This window comes from Aegilops tauschii, chromosome 5, assembly GCF_002575655.3.
Source record: "Aegilops tauschii subsp. strangulata cultivar AL8/78 chromosome 5, Aet v6.0, whole genome shotgun sequence".
NCBI lineage: Eukaryota > Viridiplantae > Streptophyta > Magnoliopsida > Poales > Poaceae > Aegilops > Aegilops tauschii.
The window spans coordinates 482410996-482430142 of NC_053039.3; the positions used below are offsets into that span (position 1 = coordinate 482410996).

At 50.5% G+C, this 19147-nt stretch overlaps 1 pseudogene; it reads right to left on the reverse strand.

The window, feature by feature from the left end:
- Positions 1-7368: 7368 nt before the first annotated feature.
- Positions 7369-18018, reverse strand: LOC109783719 (COBRA-like protein 3; annotated as a pseudogene).
- Positions 18019-19147: the final 1129 nt, after the last annotated feature.

A 19147-nucleotide genomic window follows, 5' to 3' on the forward strand; every position in this document is an offset into this window, starting at 1 on the left:
CTCATCAGATTTGGTGGCTGACTTGTGGGCCTACTAAGCGGACGTGTACGCAGGGCTTTGTCAACTTAATCAACAAATGATTCTTGCAGCTGGACCGTTGGATGTTAATCCAACAGCCGTGCTCCTTCTTCAACCTCTGTTCTTGCTCGTGTCTCCCGTGGGCGGCACCGCGGCAGTGCTGCCGCGCACCCGAACCAGTCAAGTTTCCCACTCCTCTCCATGTGCGACTCCACTGCCGCGTCTTCCCCATCTCTGGGTCGTTCCAGTCTGGGGCCTCGCCGTCGTCCACCGGCCTTGGTGCGCTCGGCATGGTGTGGTCAATGTGGTCAACAACCGAGAGTCATTGGAAGATGACCGTACGTGAGAGGCTGACAGTGGGGACGCACCAGGCCCATGGACGCATGCATGCAACTGCATCCTTTTTACCCTGAAAAATAGATTTTTCTCCCCCTGACTGCTGGGACCCACCAGCTACATCTTCGCACGCAAGGAAGTGTGCCCATATTACAGGCAAAAAAATGATTCGCCCCCTGACTGCTGGGACCCACCAGCTACATCTTCGCACACAAGGAAGTGCGCCCATATTACAGGCAAAAAATGATTCGCCCCCTGACTGCTGGGACCCACCAGCTACATCTTCGCACGCAAGGAAGTGCGTCCATATTACGGGTAAAAAAAAACGATTCGCCCCCTGACTGCTGGGACCCACCAGCTACATCTTTGCATGCAAGGAAGTGCCTGACTGTCGAGACCCACCCGGTCGAAGCGTACGTAGCGTTGTCATTCTGGCCGAACGTGTACGTACATACTGGTCGATCGGTCTGTCTGCAGGCTGCAGTGATGAACCGTGGCCGTGCAAGGAAGGGCACGTGTGGTAGTAGAGGCGCGCATGTACAGCGGCCATGTTGCAAGAAAGAAAATACGGCCACATACGTACATACGGGCGGGGTCTCGAACGCCTACTCGCGCATACGTACGGCCAAGGCTCGTGTACATGGCTGGGTCAGAACGGAGAAACTGCGTCGTCGTCGTGTTCATCGAGAGCCAACCGGCTTGGATGGAACAGGCGATGGAAACGAGGCCTGGCGTACCGCAGAACGGAGGAAACGGCCTTGTATGCGATCGGCCACGGTGGAAACGGGATCCTGTTCATCGGGAGGGGTCTGGTGTACCGCAAAACGGAGGAAACAGACCTCCTACGGTCGAAACGGGGTCCTGTTGATCGGAAGGGGTGTGGCGTACCGCAAAACGAAGGAAACGGACTTGTGTTGGAACACTACGGTCGAAACGGGGGTCCTGTTCATCGGGAGGGGTGTGGCGTACCGCAAAACAGGACTCCACGGGATACTGTTCATCTCCACCGTCGACTACCTCCACGGGCTACTGTTCATCCACCGTCGACCTCCTCTAGCCTCCACCTGCGACTGTTCATCCACGTGCTCCTGTTCATCCAGCCTCCACCGCACGCTCCTCCACCGGCTACTATTCAACCAGCCCTCTCCACGGGGTCCTGTTCGAGCACCCCTTCACGGGCTACTGTTCATCCAGCCCTCCACCGGCTACTGTTCAACCAGCCCTCCACCGACTACTGTTCAACCAGCCCTCCATGGGGTCCTGTTCATCCAGCCCTCCACGGGGTCCTGTTCATCCACCGGCTCGATCGATCGGGGTACTGTTCATCCAGCGGCAACGGCCTCTACTACCACGGGGTCCCGTTCATCCAACCCCCCACCGGTAACTATTCATCCAAACCCCCTCAACAATGCTCACTGTTCATCCAGAGACAGCACCGATTGGCTTCAGTTAGCAGCAGTAGCAAAGGAATCACTCGGGTTCAGTTAACAGCCAGGGATCGATCACTCGGGTTCAGTAATGTAGCTAGTGCAATCGCTCGGGTTTAGTAAGCGAACGCCTCACTTGGTTTCAGTTAGAGCCCAACGCCTCGCACCCACGGGCGTACGTGTACGAGAGAAACGCGCAAACCTCCGTGCATCGCTCGGTCCCGACCACCCACCGTAACCGGGAACTCCCCGATATTTTCCTCGCCCTCGCTTCTACCATGGTTTTTTCCATCATGGACGGCCCAAAGAATGTCATGCAGCTGCGTCTCCGGCCCGCCCAGGACGAAAATCCCATTTTCTGTCATGATTTTTTGTCATAGAAGTAGGACCCCACCACATCTATGATGACACTGGATTTTGTCACAATTATTTTATAGAAGTGTCATAAGTATGACAGAAAAAATTCGTTTGGCCCAAAATGTCACGGATGTGTCTTTTTTTTGTAGTGTGATCCAATTGTCATCCGCATCCTTGCTCCCATGATCTCGGAGTGAGACCGCGAGAGTAGTTAATCTCCGATAAAGCTCACGAGGTTATTCATCTTCTTTCATTGCAAACTCATCGGCTTCGTCTTGCACCACTTCATAGTTGGAGCGTTGAATGCTTGCGCTTCCCCTGTAGAGGGAAACAACATGGCGCCAAGCATCCTTGGCCACGGTGAAGGGCCGAAGATGAGCAAGATCTTCGGGTGGAATTGCATCTTGGATGATGAAGAGAGCATTCTCATTGAATTGATTATCCGCGGCTTCTCTAGGGGTGAAGTTGCTTCGGTCAGGCGGATAAAAACCTTTTTCAGTGATTCTCCAAAGATTAGTATTAACATGGTTTAAATGACGCTTAAAGCAATAAACCCAAGAATCAAAATCCTCATTTTTCACAATCTTAGGGGGAGGACCGGCATGATTCAAATGAGTGGAAGGAATCGGTCCACCATAAGTAAGCGGAGGATCCACATGGGCAAAGATGCTGTTGCCATTTTTACCACTAGAAGAAGGAGCCTTTTCACTAGTAGCTTCCCCCTTGTCGGAGTTAGCATCCGTCACCTTGTTAGTGGGATCACCCACTTTCATCGGTGCCGTGGAAAATTTAAGCCCTTCTAAGAATTTGTTAAACATGCTTTCAACCTCGGTCGTCATGGAGGTTTTCAATGTGTCCAAAGCCACATTGAATTCCTCACGAGAGACCGCGGTTCCCCCATCGGCTGTAGACAAGATTGGATTCACACTGAAGTGCTCCTCTCCACTTTCTACGGTGTCAACCATACTCTTCGGACGGCAAAGTCCTTAATAAAGAGACGAGGCTCTGATACTAATTGAAAGGATCGAATAGTTGACTAGGGGGGGTGAATAGGCAACTAACAATTTTTAGCTTTTCTTTACCAATTTAAACTTTGCATCAAAGTAGGTTGTCTAGATATGCAACTAGGTGAGCAACCTATATGATGCAACAACAACAAGCACACAAGCAAGCAAGGGATATAACACAAATAAGCTTGCACAAGTAAAGGCATGAGATAACCAAGAGTGGAGCCGGTGAAGACGAGGATGTGTTACCGAAGTTCCTTCCTTTTGAGGGGAAGTACGTCTCCGTTGGAGCGGTGTGGAGGCACAATTCCCCCCAAGAAGCCACTAGGGCCACCGTATTCTCCTCACGCCCTCACACAATGCCAGATGTCGTGATTCCACTATTGGTGCCCTTGGAGGCGGTGACCGGACCATTACAAACAAGGTTGGGGCAATCTCCGCAACTTAATTGGAGGCTCCCAACGACACCACAAAGATTCACCACAATGGAATATGGCTCTGCGGTGACCTCAACTGTCTAGGGTGCTCAAACACCCAAGAGTAACAAGATCCGCAAGGGATTAGTGGGGGAATCAAATTTCTCTTGGTGGAAGTGTAGATCGGGGCCTTCTCAACCAATCCCTAGAAAAATAACAAGTTTGATTGGCTAGGGAGAGATATCGGGAGAAAATGGAGCTTAGAGCAACAATGGAGCTTAGGGATGGAAGAGGTGGTCAACTCGGAGAAGAAGACACCCCTTATATAGTGAGAGAACAAATCCAGCCGTTATCCACTTAACCAGCCCGCGACCTACGGTACTACCGCACCAAACGAGCGGTACTATCGCACGGTCTCACGGTACTACCGCAGTGGACCGCGGTACTACCGCAGCCACGGCAGAGCCTAAGTCCTGTCCTGACGCGCTAAGGCATGGAGCGGTAGAACCGCTGGCGCGGTACTACCGCGCCCCCTTGCAGTACTACCGCAAGGCAGCATTGGACTGGGCTGGGAAGGCACGGACATATAAAAATATATCCGTGGCAACTTCCGCTGAGTTTTGATCCATGCAAAAATCCAACATGGTACTACCGCAAGCGTGGAGCAGTACTACCGCGTGGGGCGCGGATGTAAAAAATTACATCCGCCCCTACTGCCGCTCATGCTGCTGAGTCTGGCCAGAGCGCACGGTACTACCGCGCCCATGGCGCGGTACTACCGCGTAGGGTGCGGATGTAAAAAATTACATCCGCCCCTACTACCGCACTAGCAGCAGCGCCTGGCCAGAGGGTGCGGTACTACCGTGGGCACTTGCGGTACTACCACGCCAGAGGCTGGTACTACCGCAAGGGCCTGCGGTACTACCGCTCCGAGGAGCAGTACTACCGCATGCCCCAGTTCAACAACACGACATTTTGCATAGACAAGAAAGGACGGAGGATGCTCCAAAGTGCCCAAGGAAAGGTGGTGCAAAAGAAGTAGACGTGTACGTGATGATTCCACCCAAACCTTTCCAAAGCGGACCCCCTCTTAATAGTACGGCTTTCCTACGACTCAAATCCACCGAAAAGAAACGTAGAGAAACGCCGTCTTCAATAGTCTTTGAGGGGCATCAAATCATCTTGTGCCTAGTCATGATATGTATGAAATATTCCATGCACACGATTAGTCCGCAAAAGCATTGTCATCAAACACCAAAACAACTAAGGGATAAATATGCCCTTACAATCTCCCCCTTTTTGGTGGATTGATGACAATACGGGATTTGCACAAAGGGAGATAAAGAACGAACATGGGCAAACCCCACATCTATAAAATATAGACGGGCTCCCCCTAGATGTGTGCTATCAAGAGAAGTGCTTTGGACTGCACGGCACACATAATAGGATCAACACTCCCCCTATATTTTATAGACAAGGCATATCTTGCAACAATAAAGCTAACACTAAGCAAGATAATAACTATGAGCATAAAGTAAAGTGCACAAGATAGCATAGGCCCAATAAGGTACGGTAGAGTGCATATGTCTTACACCATACGAAAGGAAGGTCTCACAAGCACAAACCAAACCAAAGCAAACGAGGTTCAAAGGAACGAAAGCAAGGCGACAAGACGAAAACACGACACACGACTCGCAAATCCTACACTCTCTCCCCCTTTGGCATCGAGCCACCAAAAAGGCAGAGAGGACACCTACGACACAAGTGGTGGCTCAAGCTGAAGTGATCACTCGTCACGCTCCTCGTCAGACTCGGCAGCGGGGATAGGCTCCTCCTCAGACTCAGTCCACTGATACCCCTGCTTCGCCATCCATTCGGCCTCTGGAGTGATGTGCTTCTCGGACCCACTGGATATGTCCTCACCAAACGTCCTCAAGATCCTCTTGTCGCGGCGGCGACTCTCCTTGGAAGCAACATGAGTCCTGTATTGCCCCTTGGCTTGCATGCAGAACAAGGCCTTCATCTTGGCCTTCAGCTTCTTAGCCCATGATGGCTCAGCAGAGGGAGGGGCATACCCAGCAGAGCTGTCCTCATCTGCTTCCTCCTCCTCAATCTCCTCCTCATCGACATCCATCCTAGCAGCCTCTTCCTCAGCACGAGTAGTGGTGTTAGCCCACTGGGGCTTGATGCGGAGCTTGATGGGGTCGTGACGGATCCAGTCTGGGGCAAGAAACTCGTCATGAGGATAGAGCTTCTCCCAGGTCTTCGAGATCAAGAGAAACAGGTAAGGTCCATAGATGGGTACCTTACGGTTGAACACCGCAAACCGAAGCTCGCACCACATGATGTGAGAGACGTCAAGAGGTTGAGTCTAAGAGAGACGCGCCTCCTCATAGATGAGCATCATATCCACAAGATAGGCATGCACCTTGTTCTTGTCACCAATGCGGGGAAAGAGGGAGTTGCGGAAGATCCGGTGCATGATGTTAAGGAATGGTTTCAGCACCCACGTCTTCTTGTCATTGGGAAGCTTCTTCTCAACAAGGTACTGCTGGAGCCTGTTCTTGCTAGCTGACTCGGGGTTGGCATGAGGGCGAACACCAACATGCGTGTTGAGCCCCTCATCAGGTACGTGGAGGAAATCCATGAAGTCCTTCCACTTAGCAGTCATCTGTTTTCCATTGGTCATCCAGGTCATCTTCCATTCCTCATCAGTATGATGATCAACATAGTTTCTCACGTTGCATGGATAGCATGGTTTTGAGTGGCCGGACTTAAGGTGTCCGGTTGTGGACGCGGCCATAAGAGGGCTGACCGTTCACTGTTCGCGAACGCATCGGCGGATCTTTAGGAGGGCGGATTTGTTATATTCGGGTGCGTCTGCGGACGTTTAGGGGGGGGGGGGGGGGTTTGCTATATCTGGCTACAGATATACCAGCGGGGGGGGGGGGGGGGGGGGGGTTTGATCTTTATCAACCTATCCATCATGTCGTGTTGTGTCCTATGATGATGCGGGAGTAGTCCATCCTCGGGTTGAGGTTTTGTACCAGTAGCAATGTGTTCTATCTCTCTCCCTTATTATGAAAGTTTTCATAATGATTGTGATCATGGGACTTTGTTAATGAATTTGAATTATGTGATATATCCCTTCATATTATGTTTATAGTGAATTGCATCTTGCTCTTGCTATGAGTTTCTTTATGTTGAACTGAATCTGTTGGGAATCAATGAGATAATGTTCGAAGATGCATGCAGTGACATTGGCGTGACTCTATGGATACTAGATTAGAACGATTAAGGTCAAGAGGTGATTGTTTCATATAATTTCTAGGGTTGTCTAAGGTGACGTTGGGGTTGTCCTATGGATCAAGACTAGAAAGAAAAACTTAAAGGTGTGCCTAGCCATACCTACGCTATCTCATCCTAACAAAAAAGGAACTTTAGAGTAATTCTTTACCGCACTTTTAGAGGATATATGATATAGTTTAACAATGTTAAATATATCGAGTTTGCACTAGTGAAAATATAAACCTTAGCCCTTATTTCCAAGCATTGAGATATCGTTTTACTCACTCTTACTACTGTTTACCTTGTTGGCCATATTTATTTCAAAAATATAAAAATATTATTATCGTCCAAACTATCGATCTATAACGCAAATTATCGATCTCTTCGCTGAACTATTATACTTATACAGTCAACAACTTTATTAGGTGTGTTAGGGACACAATAAACTCCTTGTATTTGATTGTAGGGTTGTTGTAGAGAGAACACTTTCAACCTATGCCTCCCTCGAATTGATAAATCTTAAGTCATCCACTTGACGGAAATTGCTGTCGTCCTATAATCTCTGCGGATTGTTAAACCTTTGGTTGGAGTCTTCCGAGCAAGAAATTGGGATTATGTGCAGGTTACATCCCATGACACTACAAATACAGAATTTATTTTGTTAATACCCACTAAATAAAGAACATTAACAGCAATAAAGCATAAAAACATATATGGAACCAATCCGATGTTTCCTGCATTTGACATGCATTATTAGCAAGCAAAGAAAACTAGTTAAGATATTATCAGGCTTAGCGGTGACTTATTTTCAAATAAATACCAGCTAACATCGATTCTAGGTGATGAACTCATCTCCTTTTTCAAGAACAAATCACTTCTCGTTTCAATGGTCTCACTCCGTTCACTAATCCTACACATATAATAACATAGCATTCATTCATGGTTAAGGAGCAGAAACATGCAAAACAGGTATTAAGATGTGTTTAGTTCAACTGGTTTAGCAAGCTAATGCATTTGCGCAAAGTATTAAAGCAATATAGAGCAAGCAGTGAAGAGCAATAAGTGGGCAACTTACTGAAAGCTTGGGTTACCCTGCGCCTGCCCGAGGAAGAATACTTGGTAGGCACGACAACAAGAGCACGCCCACAAGTGTACCGCTGACCTGGAGCCTTGAGAGTGATTTTTTTGGGCAAAATAACCGTCCTATTGGTAGTCCCAGCAAGGCCTACAGCAATCTGAAAGGAGGAAGCAGCATTTCCTGGGTCCTGGTTAAATGTCTTTAGAACTCCTGCCTTGCAACAATTGGCAACTTGCTGGTTGAATGGAGTGCCTGGAAGAAGATCGACAATCGTCGGATCTCTCTTGCAGCAATGGGGACGGCTGCGCTTGAATTTTGAGCAATCGCCCCGTTTAGTTGCCCGAGCCCCCACAATCGACCAGAGGACCTCTTTCTTTCGCCACGACCACCCTAGCCGCCACCCGGGTGCAGAAATGGTTCGGAACTGCTGGTAGTTGGTCATTGTGACTGTTGCCTACACATGACGAGTTTGGAAAAAGGATCATGATACAGCTTCGGGGTGACTAGATGTCCATAATCTGCTGATGATTGTACTTGGTGGCTAGGTTGAGATGAAAGACAGAGCTGTTGATGTGAAGAGGTGCTACTTACAACATAACCATCCGGAGTCCACGAAATGATATCCCATTTTATCGTGATGTTGCCATTTGGATCCAGCGAATCATAAGCGTCTGCGTGAACAAACAAACAAAGGGTGCAGATGTGAGATATATATGGAAACAAACTAATGTTCACTTCCGCTTCAGTTGACCCCCTCCAACACAAAAACGGCTAAGATTGTCCCATACCCCTTCATAACGAAGGGCACGATGGGCATAATGAGGAAAAGAGGCCGCCCGCCCAGCCCGTAATCTTGTACGTATATGAATATGTTTTTTTTTCATCCGGTCGTCCCGTCAGCCCGCAAACGCCGTCTCGATGCGCCCCCACCCCCACGACACGAGTCAAACCGCGCGCTACACGCCGCGGAGATGCATGCATGCATGCATGGCGCGGTTATCGCCTCGGCCGCCGCGCATGGCCTGCCCCGCTGCCCTGCTGATGCCTGCCGCGCTGCCGGCCCGCTGCCTCCTCGGCCGCCGCGCATCGGCTGCCCCCTCCCCCCCCCCCCCCCCCCCGCTGCCGCCTGCCGCGCCGCCCGCTTCCGCCTCGGCCACCGTGCATCGCTGCTCCGCTGCGGCCTCGCCTCGCGTCGACCGCCCCCAACGCCCTCGTTCCCCGCGCCCGTCCAACGTCCCCCGCGTTCCATGCATAAATCACGCACAAACCGCCCCGACCCGCGCTCTCCTCACACATTGAAACCTAGATCGGACTGCCGGCGGCGCGGCTCTCTCCGACGCGATGCCTCGTGGACGCGGTTGTTTCGGCCGTCGTTGGTTCGGCTGGGGAGGCGGCAGTGGAGGCGCAGGGAGCAGTCGCCGGGCGGGAGGCTCTGGCAGCGGCGGTGGAGGCGGCGGCAGCAGTCGTGGAGGCGGCGGCAGAGGTGGTGGTCGCGGCGCCGCACCGGGCGGTTAGTGGCCCTCTAGCCTCACCGGGCCGCAGACGGTAGATATCTACCGGCATGGCATCCCCGTGTCGCCGTCGTGTCGCCTAGCAAACGGCTGGCACGTCACCACCGATGGATATGCCACGCCGGGGCCCGCACAACCTGGTCCATGGAACCCCCAAGGTCGCAGGGACTTTTGAGAAGGCCGCGACTTCGACACCGTCGTCGCCTTCTACAAGTCCCGAGGCAATCGCGCGGACGCTCCAAACGCGCCCCTTGCGCCCCCGCCGTCCCGGTAGTGCAGGCCCGTGCCGGTCGGCGCGCTCGCGCAGGTGCGCCGGCCGCTCCCGCCGCTCCAGCGGCCGCCCCTGAGTTTCACATCCCGCCGGAACTGGCGGCGATGCAAGAGTAGGGCGACCCGTTGGAGTCGCCGGGTTTCATCCGAGCTATCCGGAACTCCACGTCGGAGACCAGTTGGATGCCGCCGGCGGATGTTGTTGACCCGAGGGACCCGGCAGACGAGCCGGGATACTGGCAGGCGATCAGGGAGTCGACCGATACACTAGCGCAACCGTCGTCTACCGCGGAGGAATTTTTCGGATACTTCGACAGTTCCGATGACTTAGACGGCAGCGAAGACGGCGGTGAAGACAGCGGCTAGACCGTAGTGGTTGATCTTGTGAGTAGCGAGGAGGAGTAGTTAGATTTGTTTTAGTGTTAATCTTTTTTCATGTAAAATTTTGTTCGAATGTAAAATATCCTAAATATGAACGAAATTATGTTGCTTTAATGAGTATTGGAATGGTTTCAATAATGTATCCGTTATTGAAAATGTTTTTGTTATTAATGGGATATTTCGATTTTGTAAAAAGATGAAGTAAACACATGAAAGTAAAAAAGATGAAGTAAACACATGAAATACCGGCAAAAAATTTAAGTTACTTAAAAAAATGCCCAACCACCGATGTTGAGCCATAGTAGCTTACAGAACATACCCAAATCAAGCCCGAAGGCGACTCGGGCGGCTGATTGACCCCACTAAAGGGCCCAACATCGGGGTGCAACGGGGCAGTGGTGAGTAATAGCAGAGGAGTTCGAAAGAGGGGGCGGAGGCAGCTATTTAAGTCGCTCCTCGCGCCCCTCCGCTTCCGAGGTGGGACTAAAATCGCGCTGCAACGCGTCCCTCAGTGCACGCGGCCGCCGCAGGGCTCAGGAGGCCGTTTTCTGCGCTGTCACCGGCCGGCCCAGTTCGGCCCATAGAGGCAGGGCGCCACTCGGCCCCTCCCATGGCCCACGGCCCACGCCCCCCTCCCCTCGCCCGTGCGGGGCAACACTCAGTGTTTAGTCCCACCTCGAAAGCGGGGGCTGATGTCTACTACGCAACCTTCTTCTTGTAGACGTTGTTGGGCCTCCAAGTGCAGAGATTTGTAGGACAGTAGCAAATTTCCCTCAAGTGGATGACCTAAGGTTTATCAATCCGTGGGAGGCGTAGGATGAAGATGGTCTCTCTCAAACAACCCTGCAACCAAATAACAAAGAGTCTCTTGTGTCCCCAACACACCCAATAAAATGGTAAATTGTATAGGTGCACTAGTTCGGCGAAGAGATGATGATACAAGTGCAATATGGATGGTAGATATAGGTTTTTGTAATCTAAAAATATAAAAACAGCAAGGTAACTAATGATAAAAGTGAGCACAAACGGTATTGCAATGATAGGAAACAAGGCCTAGGGTTCATACTTTCACTAGTGCAAGTTCTCTCAACAATAATAACATAATCGGATCACATAACTATCCCTCAACATGCAACAAAGAGTCACTCCAAAGCCACTAATAGCGGAGAACAAACGAAGAGATTATGGTAGGGTACGAAACCACCTCAAAGTTATTCTTCCCGATCAATCCATTGGGCAATTCCTATAAGTGTCACAAACAGCCCTAGGGTTCGTAGTAAAATAACATCTTAAGACACACATCAACCAAAACCCTAATGTCACCTAGATACTCCAATGTCACCTCAAGTATCCGTGGGTATGATTATACGATATGCATCACACAATCTCAGATTCATCTATTCAACCAACACATAGAACCTCAAAGAGTGCCCCAAAGTTTCTACCGGAGAGTCAAGACGAAAACGTGTGCCAACCCCTATGCATAGGTTCATGGGCGGAACCCGCAAGTTGATCACCAAAACATACGTCAAGTAAATCAATAGAATAACCCATTGTCACCACGGTTATCCCACGCAAGACATACATCAAGTGTTCTCAAATCATTAAAGACTCAATCCGATAAGATAACTTCAAAGAGAAAACTCAATCCATTACAAGAGAGTAGAGGGGGAGAAACATCATAAGATCCAACTATAATAGCAAAGCTCGCGATACATCAAGATCGTGCCAAATCAAGAACACGAGAGAGAGAGAGATCAAACACATAGCTACTGGTACATACCCTCAGCCCCGAGGGTGAACTACTCCATCCTCGTCATGGAGAGCGCCGGGATGATGAAGATGGCCACCGGTGAGGGATCCCCCCTCCGGCAGGGTGCCGGAAAAGGGTCCTGATTGGTTTTTGGTGGCTACAGAGGCTTGCGGCGGCGGAACTCCCGATCTAATCTGTTCTCCGATCGTTTTAGGGTATATGGATATATATAGGCGGAAGAAATACGTCAGGGGAGCCACGAGGGGCCCACGAGGGTGGAGGGCGCGCCTAGGGGGGTGGGCGCGCCCCCTGCCTCGTGCCTTCCTTGTTGATTCCCTGACCTGCACTCCAAGTCTCCCATATTGCTTTCTTTCCAAAAATATCTTTTCCGAAGGTTTCATTCCGTTTGGACTCCGTTTGATATTCCTTTTCTGCGAAACACTGAAACAAGGGAAAAAAACAGAAACTGGCACTGGGCTCTGGGTCAATAGGTTAGTCCCAAAAGTAATATAAAAGTGCATAGTAAAGCCCATAAAACATCCAAGATGGATAATATAATAGCATGGAACAATCAAAAAATTATAGATACGTTAGAGACGTATCAGGGGCGAGTGAGGAGCGGCTTAAATAGCCGGGCGTGCAGTAGCTGTTGAACGCCTCTGAAATGTCACTGCCCTGTTGGACCCACATGCTGGTCCGTGTGTTGCCGTCCTGAGTCGCCTGTCCAGTATCGCGGTCGGGCAATTTTTTGTGTGTGGGCGCTGAATGGGCAGTACACGTTGCGGGAGACGTGTCGGAGGCGTGCATGGGGACGGGGAGATCGAGGAGGCTGTGGACGTTGCGGGAGACGTGTTGGAGGCGTGCATGGGGGCGGGGAGATCAAGGAGGATGCGGTGGGGCGGCTCAGAGTCACTGGGCGCGGGGAGCGAGGCTGATCCGGTCGGTGCGTGGTGGCGGGATCCAAGGGAGGCGCTGGTTGGCTGGGATGAGGTAGGTGCGATTCGGTGGGTGCGATCTTCTGTGCATGCGCGGGTTTGTGGCGACGTGTATGTGAAAAACATGCATGAGACAATAATAACACGGCAAAAACATGGCATGAGACAATAACACGGCCGGGTGCGTTTTTTCACCACGTCGGTCAACCCAGGTAGTATAACACATACAATGGCATCATCATCATGAAACGACAGCAAACAAAATAAACGGAATTTTGAAACTACAGACTATTTCACATAGGACAGTACAAAATACAAATTTATTACATAAATATTTTGAGGAAACATAAACAAATCACTTATCAATTTTTGTGGCACGCACTTACGAATAAAAAACAACATAGGTTATTCAGACAAGACTCGGGCAACCACTTTTATTCTCTGTAAAAAAATTGGCGTACCATTCTTTGTAACGTCGGGGCATTGAGCGCCGGAAAAATATGCAAATTATCGTGGGTGCTGTCGACGGTGATGCCAACATGTGGAAAAAGTTTCGTGCAATTTGGCAGAGTCAAAAAAAAACATAGTTGGGAAACCCCCCCCCCCCTCCGGCAGAACGAACCGGAGCTGGCTGCACTAGGTGCACATGATCGCATGCATGCAATTGCATGAAAGTGTGCGTACATGTCGGCACGGCCGACGTAGGGCCCCACGCAAGGTTGGAACGAAAACGGACACAAAACAAACGTTGCATCATGTCCGGTAAGTGTTTTAGGCGTTTTTCACCGGAAAAATCCTAGGAAATGCATCGAGCGTCGGAAAAATATGAAAATTGGCGTGGGTGCTGTCGAGGGTGATGCCAACGTGTGGAAAAAGTCTCGTGCCATTTGGCGGAGTCAAAAAACCGTAGTGGGTAGACCGAAACGGGGCTCGTTGCACAAGGTCCACGTGATTGCATGCATGCAATTGCACGAAAGTGTGCGTACATGTGGGCACGGCCGACCTAGGGCCCCACGCAAGGTTGGAACGAAAACGGAGACAAAACGAACGTTGCGTCACGTCCGACCAGTGTTTTAGGGGTTTTTGACCGGGAAAATTCTAGGAAATGCATCGAGCGTCGGAAAAATATGAAATTTGGCGTGGGTGCTGTGGTTGGTGATGGCAAGGTGTGGAAAAAGTTTGGGTCCGTTTAATGGAGTCGAAAAGAAAAGTAGTTGGGAACCCCCTCTCCGGCACACAGAAACGGAGCTGGTTGCACTGGGGCTACGTGATCGCATGCATGCAATGGCATCAAAGTGTGCATACATGTGTGCAGGGCCAATATAGGCCCCCACGCAAGAAATGAACGAAAACGGATACAAAACGAACGTTGCGTCACATCCGGCCAATGTTTTTGGCTATTTTGGCCAGGAAAATCCTAGAAAAATGATCGTGCCCCAGAAAAATATGAAAATTGTCATGGGTGTTGTGGTTGGTGATGGCAAGGTGTGGAAAAAGTTTGGGGACGGAGTCGGAAAAAAAAGTAGTTGGGAACCCCCTCTCCGGCACAAAGAAACGGAGCTGGTTGCACCGGGCCTACATGATCGCATGCATGCAATGGCACCAAAGTGTGCATACATGTGTGCAGGGCCAACATAGGCCCCCATGAATGAAAACGGACACAAAACGAACGCCGCGTCACGTCCGGCCAGTGTTTTAGGGGTTTTTGACCGGGAAAATTCTACGAAATGCAGCGAGCGTCGGAAAAATATGAAAATTGGCGTGGGTGCTTTCGAGGGTGATGCCAACGTGTGGAAAAAGTCTCGTGCCATTTGGCGGAGTAAAAAACATAGTGGGTATACCGAAACGAGGCTCGTTGCACAAGGTCCACGTGACCGCATGCATGCAATTGCACGAAAGTGTGCGTACATGTGGGCACGGCCGATGTAGGGCCCCACGCAAGGTTGGAACGAAAACGGAGACAAAATGAACGTTGTGTCACGTCCGACCAGTGTTTTAGGGGTTTTTGATCGGGAAAATTCTACGAAATGCATCGAGCGTCGGAAAATATGAAAATTGGCGTGGGTGCTGTCGAGGGTGATGCCAACGTGTGGAAAAAGTCTCGTGCCATTTGGCGGAGTCAAAAAAAACCGTAGTGGGTAGACCGAAACGGGGCTCGTTGCACTGGGGCTACGTGATCACATGCATTTTCACCGAAAAATCCTAGGAAAAGCATCGAGCGCCGAAAAATATGCAAATTGTCGTCAGTGCTGTCGACGGTGATGCCAACGTGTGGGAAAAGTCTCATGCGATTTTGCGGAGTAAAAAAATGTAGTGTGAAAAAAAACACTTTTATCAATCAATGTATTATCGATAATGTTTTTTTAAAACAAACACAATTAATGGATGGGGCCGGCGTATATCTGCATGTCCACCGGGGGTCAAAGCCTAACTGAACGCCGCCTCCACGATCGCCAATCCACGCCGCCCCCCCGATCACCCTAGCAGCCATCTGCGCCCTCCGCGACTTATACGTGGACGAACGGCATACCGTATCTGTTCATCTTATACGTGCTATCAAACACGACCACATCTCCGTAGTCCTGATAGTCCCTCCGCTACTGTGCATCGCACCAGAACATACTCTTCGGTCGCCCTTCCTTGTCACGCACATACTCAAAACAAACTCCGGGTCCTTCTCCTTCCTGCTCCTCATAATGCCAACTGCCGTCTCTGCATCACCCTTTGCAATGAGCTTCATTTTTTCTCTGCAACAAAGATTGTAAATGTCCCTCCTGATAAGCCCGCACTTATCGTACGAACCGTATCTGCTGATGAAGTTGTCCATTATAATATGCTTTCTTATCCCGGCTGCTTCCATCGCCAATATATCAGCCCTCTGGCCATCTCCAATCCGTCTGTGTGACCACAAAAAACAAACCTCGTCGGGCCGAGCCATCGCGTGGTTGTGATCATCCACGAATGATGCGACGAATCAAACGCCACGTTCTCTGTCCAGCTTCACCACCATATGTGCACCGTAGTCTCAACGAGTCTCCGGTCTAAGCTTGCGCTTGCGGCCCTCCATGGTTATGAACTTGCTCTGTCTTCTCCCTGCCCTGGGGAAAAGAAACCGCCGGTACCGTATCATTCCCGAAGCACCTCGTTTCACCTTCTGTTTCCTGATGCTAAACCCGTGCTCTCTGGCGTGATTGTTGTAGAATATGTATGCATCCCCTTGCGACCGAAAGGTCATAGCCATGACCTTCCAATGTGTCTCAAGCATCTTCTGCTGCCTTTGAGCCTCCTCAATATCGATCTCTCCCTCATTGTGATCAACGCTAGGACCATCTGACTCCTCCTACAACATTCATTTGAAAATATATATGTCAATTACTATCATTTAAATCATACTATTGATCGATGTACAACATCTATCAACTAACCTGGCTCAAGTTATCTGCAAATGATTCTTGCCAACTATGTTGCACATTGTCAACATCCACATCTTCCTGCAAATTTGTACACAAAGATATATAGTTAGCCATGCCATACTTTGCAAATTCAAAAATAAAATCAAAATATACGCCACTTACGTTTTCGCTATTTGCGCCATGTTCATTATTATCAAAATCCTCCGGAGGTAAGATATCATATGACGAGACGGAATCGTTGTCGCTGCTGTCATCATCTTCGTTCAAATTATCGTTATCGGTCTTAGTCACCTTATCAGTACATTCCCGTCCCTCCCGAATGCGGATTCTTCGTCCATGTCAACACGCCTAACTCACAGAACTGCAAAACATCGTGTGTTAGGTTTAGTACACTGCATCATGCCCAAAGCAACGATAGTTCTCTAAATCATGCGGTAGTCCGTAGAGGCGGCGCTGCGGCAGGAGGTTTTGATGAACCCTAAACCCTAAATCAGTACATGCACGAACTATCCCTCACTTCTATCCATCATGCCCGCCCCATGCCCGCTAGGTTTAGATGACAAACCTTGGCCCGCGGTGTAGACGTCGCCAGCGTTCGACGACGGCCTTCAGGCGGTGACGTGCACGACGATCAACCGGCCGGATGCTTGGCAGGATCCGCGACCGGGGGGGGGGGGGGGGGGGGGGGGGCGACCGTGGTGCGGAGGCGGCGTCGGACGTCGACGGTGAGAGGCGGCCACAGACGACGTTGGGACGGCGAGGGCGGCGACGGAGGACGACGGTGAGAGGCGGCGACGGACAACGACGGTGACAGGCGGCGACGGACAACGACGGTGACAGGCGGCGACGGACGACGTTGGGACGGACGGTGAGAGGCAGCGACGAACGACGTTGGGATGGGCGGTGAGAGGCGGCCACGGACGATGATGGTGCGAGGCGGCGACGGACGAAGTTGGGACGGCGAGGGCGGCGTCGGGCAGGGTTCGTACGGCGGCGATCCGCGGCGGCGGTGATAGGCCAGTTGGAACTACTGTGATCGGGCGACCAGATGGGGCGGGCGAGAAGATTGGGCGGGCGAGTAGATCGTGGCATTTTTTTGGCCATGCGCGAAGTATACGTATGCCCGATACAACTGTACAATACGAGGTGGGCATACGTTTCTTCCGTATGACCATTTTGTCCTTCTACGTTTTGTTAGGGGGGTTGTTCTACCCAAGCAAGCCCCACTAATGGTATATCCTAATTCCAATTTGCAGGATCTATATATCCGCTGAAGTTCACCGCTGAATACTTTCTAGCAGCAAAACAACTGAGCGATGTGTTTTTACTAATTCGCTTCCCTCCTCGACAGATCTATCGCCGCAGAGGTCGTCACGAGCAAGTTCAGAACAAGAATCAGCAGACAGTGGCAGCGGGGAAGCTTGACAGGTCGCTCGTCTCACAGATACGGATAGCTTCCTAATTTGGCCTCAGGATTCGGACAAGCTCGAAATGAGCGGACAGAACTAACCCAGTGCGATCGAAGCCACCATACACTAGCGGGACGGGAGTAGCATTGACCCGCACGCAAACAGAACACGGGCGACCGCCTCATCTCAGCGATGCACGCCGGCGATAGGGATCTGTATACCGATTCGCCAGCTCCAGTCACGACGACGAGGCTCGAGAGAGGGAGAGAAGGACCCGTGTGGGTGGGAATGAGAGGAGCCGAACCTGTGGTGGCCGGTGCGGAGAAGAACAGCACGGCCGCCAGCAGCACGGCGCAGCAGGCCGCGGATCTGGAGCTACCGGTGACGCCCGCAACCGCCGCCATTTCCTCCCCCGCTGCTCCACCGACACTCTCCCTTCTTTTTTGGCGACTATGCAAAAGATTTGCGTATGTTTGCTGATAGGGGAAGAATGGGTTGAATATCACAGTAGTCAAAGCCTCATGTCAACGGCGCCTTTGGGGCCAGGCAAGGAGGCAGGGGCCTTCTTCTTTGACAATGGGGCTGGGCGGATGTGTCGTGTCGGGGCTGCTGGTGATTAGGCGACGGCGTGCCCTTCTTCGTCGCCGGACGTGTTGATCCAGTGCGGGCATTCTCCTTCTTCCCTGACGCTCTGTCCGCGATGAGGACCTCTTGGTCTCCAAGCTGTGCTTCCCCCTGTGGATCCTTTCTATCTTGGTGTATATGAGGCTTGTGAGCTGCTTACCACCACCTTTCTATCTTGCATTCATTTTTCTTTCTTGTGTTGGTTTCAAGTCTATAATTCTGGCCGGTTGATGGCTTTCCGAGCTCTTTTTGAGCCACCGTTCTAAAAAAGCTTCATACAAGTCCGAACGAGTAGGGACGGCGAGAGCATGTGAGCATGTGCGTAGGGGTTGGGCATCCCTGCAAAGAAGGGCTCCGAAGCTAGACGCGCCCGCGCGAATCCATTCGCTTGCGTCCTCCTTTATCGTGCTGATGAGCCGGGTGATCGAGGGGCGCTCCCTGTTAGGGATGCAAGAAAAGCTCGAGGCTCATGAGCCACTCGAGATCAACTCGTATTTTGGCTCGACTCGAGATCGACTCGAAAAAAATAAATTGAGTATGAATATTTAATGTAGCTGGATCGAGAAATGAGTTAATCTAGAGCCAGCAATTTGCTCGATGTTAGCAAGATAGTTCGAGACCATATAATTATATTTCATAATTTTGATATATATTTAAAAGAAATGAGATAATTATTACCATATAGATAGTCAAAAAAGTATTTCCATACCATATAGATAGTCAAAAAAGTATTTCCATATATGTTGTGTACCATTTTTCTCTATTTTACCTATGAGTACCAACACATGGAAGCTTAATTAAGTGCGAAGAAAATTTAGCCCCGCATGATATGTGGTCAGCCATGTGTTAAATATCATATTATTAGCGAAAGTTTGAGAATAGACGCACCTTTGTTTTCTTCTCTTCCTAGTTCATCCATGATCT